The 12,228-nt window shown below is 44.2% G+C and overlaps 1 protein-coding gene across 1 annotated transcript in view; it reads left to right on the top strand.

Moving 5' to 3' along the window:
• Positions 1–12,228, top strand: part of ACSL4 (acyl-CoA synthetase long chain family member 4) — a 469,611-nt gene that overhangs the window by 193,538 nt on the left and 263,845 nt on the right. The window lies entirely within an intron of this gene.

Below are 12,228 nucleotides of genomic sequence, written 5' to 3' on the forward strand. Positions count from 1 at the left end.
CATGGCAGTGGTGACTGCTCACTTGAGACGTCAAGGATTCCATGTGTTTCCGTATCTGGACGACTGGCTCCTTACTGCCACCATCAGGCATCTACTAATTCAGACCAGGGACACTACTATCGACCTATTGAACTGGGGAAAATCTGCCTTGTTGCCCTCACAGCGTGTCACTTTTATAGGTGCAGAACTAGACACCGTCCTCATGCGGGCATTTCTACCACAGGAAAGAATCAGAATCCTACAACAACAAGTTCACGCCTTACTCCCTCTGAGAAGAGCGAAGGCAAGATGGGTCCTCCAACTGTTGGGGACAATGGCTGCTACAATTTAGTCCCTCTGGCAAGGTTACATATGAGGCTCCTTCAGTGGCTTCTCTTTACCCAGTGGTCTCCAACGTCTTCCACTTTCTCACCCTATTCTACTCACAGACCGGTGCAAACAGGATCTCAGTTGGTGGCTTTGCACCGGCAACCTGAATGCACGAAAGCCCTTCGTTCCTGCGCCCCCTGATTGCTACAGTGACCACGGATGCCTCCCTTGCCTCCTCTGCCCCTCCTCTCAAAAGTACTACTCAAGATCAAACAGGACAGGCCAAGGACAATCCTTATTGCCCCAGACTGGCCACACCAGCACTGGTACCCAGTCCTACGCAGCCGGACAGCAGTGCCACCCTGGCACCTACATCAGACCCCTTCCCTGCTGTCTCAGCAGGGGGGTGGACAGATTTTGCATCCACATCTCCAAACCCTAAACCTTGCAGCCTGGCTTATCTCCTGAATACACCACCAGCATCCTTCAGCAAACTGGTGCTGGATGTCATCCTTGAAGCCAGAAGGCCTAGTACTAGGAAATCCAGGCCTAAAAGTGGAAAATGTCTCAAGGAAAGGACACAGCCATGTCCACCTTACCTCAGATCCTTGATTACCTAGCAGAGCTGCTCCACAGTGGCCTATCCTTCATCCATTAAGATTCATGCCTCTGCCATCTCAGCTCATTATAATACTGAGCCACCTCTCTTTTTCTCACCCTCTCCTCAAACAGTTCCTGAGAGGAGCTAACAATTTAAAGCCCCCTAGGAGAACTCCCACCCTGGTCTGGGACCTTAACTTTGTAGTGGAGAAGCTCACTCTTCCCCCTTTTGAACCCGCTGTTTCAGCAGAGTTAAAATTCCTCTTCGAAAACCGCCTTGCTTCTAGCCATCACTTCAGCAAGAAGAGTGCGAGTTACAGGCACTAATGGCTGTGGAACCCTTCATTATTTTCCATGCTGACAGGGTTTCCCTCAGGACTAACCCATCCTATGCCCAAGGTGGTATCCAATGTGGCTTTAAACCAATCCATCCATTTGCCAACCTTTTTCCCTAATCCTCAGAATAAAGGGGAAAGGATCCTGCACTCATTGGACGTGCACAGACAGCTCAGGTTCTACCTTGAGAGGACTGAACCTTTTAGAAAATCTGACCAGCTGCTAAGTCAGCTTTGCTACAGGGGCAGAAGGCAAGGCCATTTCAAGGCAAACCCTTTCCAAATGGATAGCACACTGCATCCATTTCTGCTGCAAGCACAATGGAAAACCTACCCCACAGGGGATCAGAACTCACTCCACTAGGGCTACCTTAACCTCTACAGTATTTTTCAGGGGAGTCCCTCCCAGGGACATCCTGGAGGCTGTAACCTGGAATTCTGTACACACCTTCACCAAGCATTACCACTTACCTATTTTTTTTTTTTTAATCCAGAGCTGGATTTGCTACAGCAGTCTTACAAGGCCTGCTAGCCAACCCTAACACCTCTTGTCTGCCTCCACCCTTCCTCAGCTTTGGGAATCAACCCAAGTGTGATGACTGCAGCAGTGAAGCACTAAGAACATAGTACAGTTGTGTACACTTAACATGAATGTAGATGTCTGAGTGTATTCACTGTTGCAGTCCTGGTTTCCCTCCCTTCAGCCCCCTGACTTTCGGTATCCTTTCTACCTATCCTCTTTATGGCCATATTTTATGACAGGGGTATTTACTTTTTACTGGAGGTGTTCCACTCCATTTAATAGCTTCCTATTTTGGGGCTTTTTAATAGCTTCCTATTTTGGGGCTTCTGACATTTGGGGCAAAAAAACTGATGTAATGGCGTCAGCTGCATGTTTTATACTCCTGACGTCATGGAAGAGGCGACAGCATCTAACGCAGAAATCCCAAGACTCTGGTATTAGGGCCGACTGAGGGCTTCCTGCAGGCAGATAACCCAAGTGTGATGACTGCAACAGTGAATACACTCCAACATCTACATTTATGGAAGTGTACACAACTGTCCTTTCTTCTTATTGATTACTGTTGCAGTAGCCTAAGCTGTATGGGTTATATCCTGCAAGGGTATAACAGCAAGACAGTTTCCCAAGCTTCAGGGCACCTTTTACATGTCCAAACCATTAGTCAACTCGAGCTGAGATGACCATAAAAAGGCAGGTTTGGGAGAGAAGCCCTTCAGAGATTTCCTGCCACCGAAGACCACACTAATCTGAGGCTTTCAAGGATCGATGGCTTCTGCTGTTCCTTTGCTGGGCTGATAAGCTCCCTTTAGGGGAAAAAACCTTCCTGTTTAAAAATGTTGTTTGATAACTTTCCTGAACTGGAAAGTATTTTTAAAGCTACACAGACTTTCATAAGAATGTATTGTACTTTTAAATTGGAGTGCTCTTATTTTTTTTTTTTTTTAAATAATTTCTCCACTGAAAGTTTTTTTTTTTTTTTTTTTTTTTTTTTTTTTTTTTTACTTTTCGGGGCTGGCAGTCTGCTTTTCTGTGAAAAAAAGATACTTTTAAAGACTTAAACATTTTTACTGGCTCTTGCTGTTTTCCCAGAAAAGAGACATAATTTTTGACTTGACTGTGGAACAAACTGTTGGTTTCGCACTCTGTCCTTCCAGCCTCACAAAGAAAAAAATTTTAAACAAACTGTCTTTGCTCCACAGCAGGGCTAGCACTTTGCCTCAGCCAGATGTGGATGATTCTGCTGGGGGCATTAGTTATGCCTCAGACCCCTCATCTTTTACCACAGATCTCTCTGATGTAGCACCTGCAGCCACTGTGGACCAGGGGTTAGTTGCACCTTCTACATCTGGTGGGGTCCCCTCAGTGAGCAAAGGACATCCACTCTTGTTGAGCCTGAGAGGGAATGGGGAAAGCATCCCTCTTTTGTCAGAAAGCTGTACACATCCCTGGTGAAGCTGTTATTGCCATTAACACCGCTGGTGTCATTTTTTCCTGTCAAAAAGAAACTGAAAACTATACATATATTTACTTCTCGAATTTCCTTGGACAGAATTAATTTACTGGGTCTTATAAAGTTCGGTTCAGGATATTGATGATTCTTGTAAAGTAGCTTCTGGTAAAAGAAACGGGAATGCATCTTTTCCTGAGGAGATTTCAGATTCTGAATTTGGACAGAAAGATGCAGGCTTTTCTCAGATTTTGAATGGACTCTGAGGAGAGTTCAGTTTCTGATTTTTCCTGTAGGGGTTTATCATCTTTCTGAGACTATTTTTAGAATGGCCCATTGTTTTTAGTGGGAGAACACTGACATTTCTTAGTCTCTCGAAGTACAGAATGAATTTCCAGAACCTTCACCTCTTCCTCCAGTGCAGTCAGCTTTGGAGGATGTGTTGTCTGCAGCTTTCCTAACAGTCAGCTAGCTGCCCCTAAAAAGGCAGGTGTGATGCATACATTTCCTCAGTCTTTAGGTTTTTATACACTCTTCCCAAATCTGACCCAGCAACTATAGCTTTAGTTAACCATACTGCTACTAAACATTGTTATTTCCAATACTACTCTCTCAGGTAACAAAGGGAAGATTATTATGTATGGAAAAAGGTGTATACTTCTGCAACTTTGATTTTCAGAATTTTGAATTTTCTGGTTCATATCTTAAGGTTTGGTCTGACTAATATGAGGAATGTTTTGTCGGCAGTTTCTTCCTCTGTGTAAAAATTTGCTTTAAATAATTTTCTGTTGTACAAGTCACTAATTGTTTACAGTATGTGTGTGATTCCGTTGATACTACTACTACAAGGACACTGACCATTGGTACTATGTTGAGAAGGTTTCCTTGGCTGCATTCTCAGAACCTCCCAGATGATGAAAATGACTCTCTAAATTCTCCTTTGGATAGAACTTTTGTTTTTGGTCCCTTTGCTACAGAGGTGATAAGAACATGTGATGAAAGAGGTAAGTTCATGTAGGGAATCTCGTAAGATTTTTCAGCCCTTCTTTTCCAAAATTATCTAAGGGATTCTCTAGCCCCTCATCCTCTTTTGGCCAAAAAAAATGAAATCTAGTTTCAACAAAATACAAGTAGACAGATGTTAAGGAAGAAACTGCAAGGGGGGATTCAAAAAGAATTCAGGAACCCCCAAAACCAAGGGCAGTCTAAAAAGTCACAATGACTGTTTAAGGGACCTTATCTCCCCACCTCCAGCAGTCCCTTTCCCTTCCAGAAAGTGAATTTCCACTTTTCTCTTTGGCAATAGATAGTTTTAGACAAGTGGGTTCTGAAGATCATTCATCAAAAATACAGATGGCAGTGGGAGCAAATTCTTCCTTTCCCAGGGGTAGTCCCTCACCCACAGGACCAGACTTTCTATCTCTACCTGTCCTTAATCACTTGCTGTCCCAGTGAGTATTAGAACCAGTTTCTCCTACCCGGCTGGGAAAAGGGTTTTAAGAATATTTTAGTGCTAAAGAAGGAAAGAATTTTCTTGGAAACTGGTTCTGGATCTTTCTTTCTGAAACCTATTTGTGATAGTGCCCAAGTTCAAAATGCTGTCACTTAAGATGTTCCCGCTACCTCAGCTAAGTTTCTTAGTAAATCTAGACTTAAAAGGTAGTCATCACACTACAAATCCTCCAGAATTGAGGTGTTGCTTAAGGTTCTGTGTCTCTAGATCACAATTATCAGTTCTCTTCCTTACTATTTGAACTATCCACTGCATCAAGCATGTTCATAAACTATCTAGCTCCCGTTGTTATAGGTCATTGCAGACTACGGGGTATCCATATTTTTCCATATTTAGTCAACTTGCTTTTCCTTTTAGATTCTTTTTTCAGTCTTTTGATTTGTTGAGAGAGTTCTTACATAAGCTGGGATTCCAGGAGAACATTTCACAGTCTTGTTTGACTCCTTCACAGAGGGTTGTCTTCCATGGTTGTCAGCTAATCACCTCAGTTCAGAAAGCTTTTATTCTACAGCAAAAAATAGATCTTTATCTAAATTTATTTCTAAGGTTTTCCACTCAGACTTTGGGCAATGTAAGGGAATACCTCGGGATTTTGGGTTTCATGGCATTTGGACTCTTGATACCCCTGACAAGACTCCTCATGATAAAGATACAATGGTATCTGAAGTCTCTTTGGTCCCAGCACCAACATCCTTTGTCTTTTCAAATCCTAGAGCTGAGGCTAGTCAGAAGATGAACACTTCATGGAAGACAGCATGCATCCTCAAATCTAGGTATCCTCCTCCTTTTTGCCCTTCAGACTTTTCATTCCCTTTTTCTTCCAGGGCCTTTCAAAATCTTTACAGACAATAATACAGTGATGTGGTACATCAACAAGAAGGGGGGGGGGGGCATGGTCCTACCATCTTAGCTGGCTAGCTGTTCAAGTTTGGGATCTAGCTGTCCAATATGAAGCGACTCTTCAGGCTGTATACATTTCTTCAGAGCAAAATATAGTGGCAGACTCTCAGTAGGTCCAAAACACAGGCTGACAAATGGATGCTTCACAGATGTCTCTCTCGACATTGTCCAACAGTGGGGTACTCCTAAGGTAGATCTTTTTGCCTCCCCTTTGAACAGGCAATTTCCTCTTTTTTACACCAGATCACAAGTCTCCTGGCTTGGAATGTGGATACCCTATCTTTTTCTTGAAAGGGGATGATGATGTTCTTCGTGTTTCACTGTTGCAGTCATTGCTTTTGGGTTATCCTGCTGGTAGGTTGCCCTCAGTCGGCCTGAATTCCAAAGTCTTGGTCCGGCGTCTGTTGCTATCGCCTCTTCCCTGGCATCAGGGCTTCAGGGGTATAAAAGATGCAGCCAACGCCATTTTCTTCAGTCATTCTTGCCGTGCGGTGCCCGAAGCAGAAGCAGTTCGCAAGTGCAGAAGCAGTTTGCAAGTGCCGGTCGGCCGACTCCCGAGATTTTCGTGTTCAAATTTCAGATCCGAAGTCTTCATTAAAAGCTAAGTATCCCGTTGGGGAAACTTTTTTCTTGCTCCAGACCGATGTTAGAAAAAGTTAATTGTATTTCTTGTGGGAAGCAAATACCTCATAAGGACCTTCATTCTTACTGTATTCCTTGCCTAGGCCCTGACAACGACGTTGCTAGTTGTTGGTTTTGTGCTAGATGTAACCAACGCACTGTTAAGCGTCGGTACAATTTTGCTTCTCGTTATTTTGGCCGAAGATTTAATTACACAATGTCGTCTGATAGCTATCCGACTACCGGAGTTCACAAGAAACGCAAAGAAAAAGACAGGCAACCGAGGTCCAAAACAGACGAAAAGGCTTCTTCTAAGCCAGTCACCGGTTCTCAGTGAGGCACTTTCGCAGCCCCTGACGCCTTCTACTTTACAGCCGCAGACCACTGGATACTCAAGGTATTGGACCCTCCGACACTATTCCCTCAGATGGGTCCGGAGCCGCTGAGCAGGCATCGGCTTCTGAGGGTGTATTCAGACCTACGCAATTATACATTAAAACAACTTTAGCTTCAAAGGCAAAGACTAAAGCACCTTTAAAGACAAAGAAACAAGTACAACAACCTCATAGGCAGGCCTCCATGCCCAAAAAACAGATGCTCAAAATGTCCGAAGACTTAATTACTTTGATCAGGGGTTCCCATCCCCCTCCTGATAAGAGGCCTAGGCAAGAGACAGACTATGAATCTTCAGATCAGGTTTCCATTTCATCCGATTCCTCTTCTGATCATGAATACTCTCTTCCTCCCTATGAGGATTCTGATGCTGAAGAATCTATTCCTTCAGCCTCTCCTCCTGAGGACCACTCCTTTGGGGAAACCTTGCATACCATGAGGGCGCATTTCCACTGGGAGAGCCAAAATTTTTCAGAATCTAAGAAAAGGCTCAGAGACTTCCTTTTACTTCTACAACACAGGCCCCTAGCTATTCCACCTGTGTTAGACATTGTAGATGATGTGTTTTCAGAGTCTAGTCTGACTCCTGATTCCTTACCTCCAGCTCCTGTTAAGCCAGACAGATACTACAGGGTTCCTGATTCTCATAAATTCATTTTCAAAAATCCTGCTGCAGACCCAGAAACTATTTCTCATGGTCCCAAAGGGGTCAAGGCTTCTACTGCAAAGAACCCTACCCCCTCTGACAGATTCTAGGGCCCTGGACAGATGGGGGAAAAAAGATTTATACTTCTGCTACCTTGGCTGTAAGGGCCTTAAATTTCCAGTTTCATATGCTCAAATATCAGCAATATGTCATGTAACTGCTTAAACAGAAAATGTTGATAAATTCTGAATGTGCAGAAAACAAAGAAATGCAGGATTTATTGCATGCAGCTGAACAAGTTGGAAAGCATACTTTGTAATGTGGTTTTGATTCTCTGGAGGCCTCCTGCAGGGCTGCTGTGATGGGTTCTGTCATTAGGCGGCATGCTTGGTTAAAGAAACAAAATCTGCCTGATCATGTCAAAGCAAAATTATTAGATGCTCCATTACAGCATGATACCTTGTTTGATGTTAAAGCAGAAGAGGTGTTCAAGAAAGTGGAGGACAAGGCTAAATCTATGCAAACTGTCAAGGATTTCTTACAGGTACAGCCTCCCAAGATTTAGCAGACACTGGTCTACAAAGAATTGGTCCTTTCCAGTGTCAGACAGGCCACAAAGGGGCATATCCAGACACCCTAGAGGCAGAGCCCAGCCCCAAGGTTCGTACAGGTCTAAATAATGGGGTGCTTCTACCTCCAAAAGCGGAGAAGACAAAAACACAGTCATACAGGAAACAGTCCCAGTGACTTCCCCCTGCCTGCGCCAAGCACTTATCTTCTGGCAGCACCTTTAGAGGGAAAACTAGCACTTTTTTCTCAAAATTGGCATATTATAACCCAGGACAAATGGGTCCTAGACATAGTGTCACAAAGCTACAAGTTTCATTTCCATACCCTGCCTAGGGCAAACGGTTGGCCAAACCTGCCAAAAAATCAATGGGCAGAGGCACAAAAACAAGTCTCATCCCTCATGGACATGGGGGCAATTCAGCAAATTCCAGAGAAAGAGCAGTGACAAGGATTTTACTCTACTGTTCTTGGTACCAAGAAAGGACAAGGCCTGGAGACCAATACTGGACCTATCTATTCTAAACACATACCTGGATATACCAAAATTCAAAATGTTGACTTTACAGCAGCTTCTGCCCATGCTGGGCAAGAAGGCTTGGCTTGTGACCATACCTGCATGTCCCAATCAGACAAACATGCAGAAGATACCTCAGATTCAAGACTGGCTCAATGCATTACCCATTCTCTGCACTACCCTTTGGCTTATCTACTGTGCCCAGGGTCTTTACAAAGTGCCTGGCACCAGTAATTGCATTCTGCAGACAGAGGAATACAAATATATCCTTACTTGGATGACTGCCTCATTCAAGCAGAGAACAAGGACATTCTACTACAGCATCTGGCGTTTGTAAAGAGGCTTTTAACATGCCAGTCAACGAAAAGAAATCAAAACTAGTACCCTCTCAAGAGATAATATTCCTGGGTGCAAGCATAAATACAACTGCCCAGATGGCTTATCTCACGTCAGACAAACAAAGGCAATTGAATACCTATTTCAAAATGTTGGCAACAAAGGCCCAGTTATCTGCAAGAAAAATTCTGCAGGCTTTGGGCTTCATGGCATTCTGCATCCTACTAATTCCATATGTAAGACTGCATATGAGGAAACTTCAATGGTACCTAAAAAGTATTTGGACTCAACATTGCCACCGCCTGGAAACAAGGATTACTCTCATTCCCTGCCTGCAACAGGAGTTTCGATGGGCGAAGGCTTGTCACCAGAACAAGGGACAGCCATTCACTTTACCCCCAGCCAGACCGATATTAGCAACGGATGCATCAGATTATGCCTGGGGCGCCCACATGGCAGGAAGATGTATTCAAGGCACATGGTCCTCAAACCAAATGCATCTACATATCAATCAAAGAGAGATGCTAGCTATTCAAAATGCCCCGACAGCCTTCAAGGACCTACTTCATCTGGGGCAATTACTGATAAAGACAGAACACCACGGTCATGTGGTATATAAACAAGCAGGGAGGCACTTATTCTTACCCCCTTTGCAGACTAGCCATGACTTTGTGGGACACAGCATTGACTTACCAAGTGCATCTGCAGGCACAATTCCTGCCAAGGAAGAAAAATACTCTGGCAGACGAACTAAGCAGAAACCTCATGGATCCCCATGAGTGGCAATTGGATCCACAAGTTTTCAGCATGATAATAAGGAAATGGAGATGCCCAGCTATAGACCTATTTGCCTCCCCTCACAACTACCAACTAAAAAGATTCTGCACAAGGACTTACCACAGACAAGCATGGAAAGTGGATGCCCTATCTTTCACCTGGAAGAACCTAGCAGTATATGCCTTTCCTCCACTGCCTCTTCTCCCCAAGGTACTCCTAAAGGTCAGACAAGAGAAGCCAAAGATGATACTGATTGCCCCAGACTGGCCCCGCCAGTACTGGTATCCAATCCTAAGGAACTTGTCTCAATGCCCAGCTTGGACCTTGCCTCAAATACCTCATCTACTGTCCCAACAAAACAATCAGACAACTCAGGACCTTAAACCTGGCAGCATGGCGGATAATGTAGTCATACAAAACACACCTCTCACTAAAGCTGTGATGGATGTCATTTTGGAGGCCAGAAGGCCTAGCACTAGAAAATCTTATGCTGGAAAATGGAAGAGATTCTGTGCTTGGAACCAAGCACAAGGAATTGACACAGCTGTACCAAATATTCCTCAGATTTTGCAATACTTAACTGAGATGCTGGACAAAGGCCTTTCCTTTTCATCAATTAAAATTCATGCCTCTGCCATTTCGGCTCGTTACAATACAGAGCCACCAATCTTTTCTCATCCTTTGTTAAGGCAGTACCTCAGAGGAGCCAAAAACTTAAGGCCTCCAAGGAGAGCACCAGTACCTGCATGGGACCTCAAATATGTGTTGGAAAATCTCACCCTGCCTCCTTTTGAGCCAGCCGCTACTGCTGATATAAAGTTTTTATCTTGGAAAATAGCTCAGCTCCTAGCAATAACTTCTGCAAGACTAGTTTGAGCTACAGGCACTCATGGCTGTGGAACCTTTTATAATTTTTTATCCAGACAAGGTTTCTCTGAGGACAAACCCGACATTTATGCCTAATGTGGTGTCCAGTGTAGCTCTTAACCAAACTATTCATCTGCCAACTTTTTATCCAAATCCACAGAACAAGGGGGAGAGAATTCTGCATTCTTTGGACATACACAGACAGCTTCGATTCTACTTGGACAGAACCAAAGTGTTCAGAAAGACAGAGCAATTACTAGTGGCATATGCTGCAGGATCACAGGGAAAGGCCATCTCAAAGCAGACTATTTCAAAGTGGATAGGCCACTGCATTCGTTTCTGCTATTCACAACATGGCAAGCCAGTGCCTAAGGGCATTGGGCCACATTCAGCCAGAGCAGCAGCCACTTCAGCCTTCCTCAGGGGAGTACCAACCAAAGACATTTTAGAGGCTGCTACCTGAAGTTCAGCGCACACCTTTACAAAGTACTATCATCTGCCACTCTACTTTAAACCCAGGGCAGGCTTTGCCACTGCAGTTCTGCAGGGCCTTATAGCTGCTCCTAATGCTCTTTAGCTCCAGCCTCCCAACCATAGCTTTGGGACTCCACCCAAAAGTAATGACTGCAACAGTGAAACACAAAGAACATAGTACAGTTGTGTACACTTACCATAAATGTAGATGTTAGAGTGTATTCACTGTTGCAGTCCAGGTTACCCACCCGCCATCCCCCTTATTTTTGCTGGAACTTACCTTTACTTCTCTAATCTATACAACCTATGTGGTGATTTGCTTGTAGATGAAGGTAAAATGTATTTTGGTGCATGTATGTTTTATTTACATATTTTTAGTCTACCCTTTTGGGGGCACCTGACATCTGGGGCAAGAAAAACTGAAGAAAATGGCGTCGGCTGCATCTTTTATACCCCTGACGTCAGGGAAGAGGCGACAGCAACCGACGCTGGACCAAGACTTTGGAATTCAGGCTGACTGAGGACAACCTGCCAGCAGGATAATGATGCGACCGTGTTGGAGGCCGGTGAGAATCCAGCTGGCAGCACATCCGAAGAGGCTTTGCAGGCATCCATCTCGGACATTCAGAGGGAGCCACGGTTGATTTTTTTTTCCCGAAGAGCATCTGGGAGTTCCTCAGTTTTTAGTTGAGGAAGCAGTTCCTGCTATGGTTCTCGACTATCGCACTGGATCTGAGCCTTCTCAGGACGTTCCCTTAAAGAAACAAAAAATTTTAAACACGTTTCTTCTGCTTCTAAGGATCCACAAAGTGAGTAGTAGGCATTTACTCGGGGGTTATTTTCTGCCTTACTGTCCTTAAAGCCTCCTCAAGTGGTTTCAGTTCCTGCTCCTCCTTGGTCCTCTACTCCTCTTAAAAGGCCTAGAGACCAGGATTCTTCTGAGGATGAGTCGGATTCTGCTGACAAATCCTTAACTTATTCTACTCCGATTCCTTCTCCTTTGGACAAGGGGTCAGAGAAGGAGGAATCTATTAGTCCTGATATTCCTTTGGAGGAGATTTCCTTTGACAACACATTCTCTAGGATGATGTATTAATGTTTTTTTTTTTTTAAGTAGAAGAGGTACTATGAGTTGTTGCAGTTGGACTCTCCTAAATCTGTGGCTATTCCTCCTGTCTTGGCTGCTTTACTGGATGCTTTCTCCAATGCCGCTCAAGCACCTGATTCTCTTCCCCTTGTTTCCAAGAAGCCTGGTAGGTTTTATAGCGGTCCTGAGGATTGTTCTTTATGTAAATGCTCTGCTGCTGACCCCTTGCTAGTGTCTGCAGCCTCTGATAAGCCATCTCAATTGCTTCCTTTGCCCATGTTATTGCCTTCTGACTAGGACTGCAGTACTATGGACA

The sequence above is a fragment of the Protopterus annectens genome, chromosome 15.part0 (assembly GCF_019279795.1).
Source record: "Protopterus annectens isolate FY-2018-M chromosome 15.part0, PAN1.0, whole genome shotgun sequence".
Taxonomy (NCBI): Eukaryota; Metazoa; Chordata; order Ceratodontiformes; family Protopteridae; genus Protopterus; species Protopterus annectens.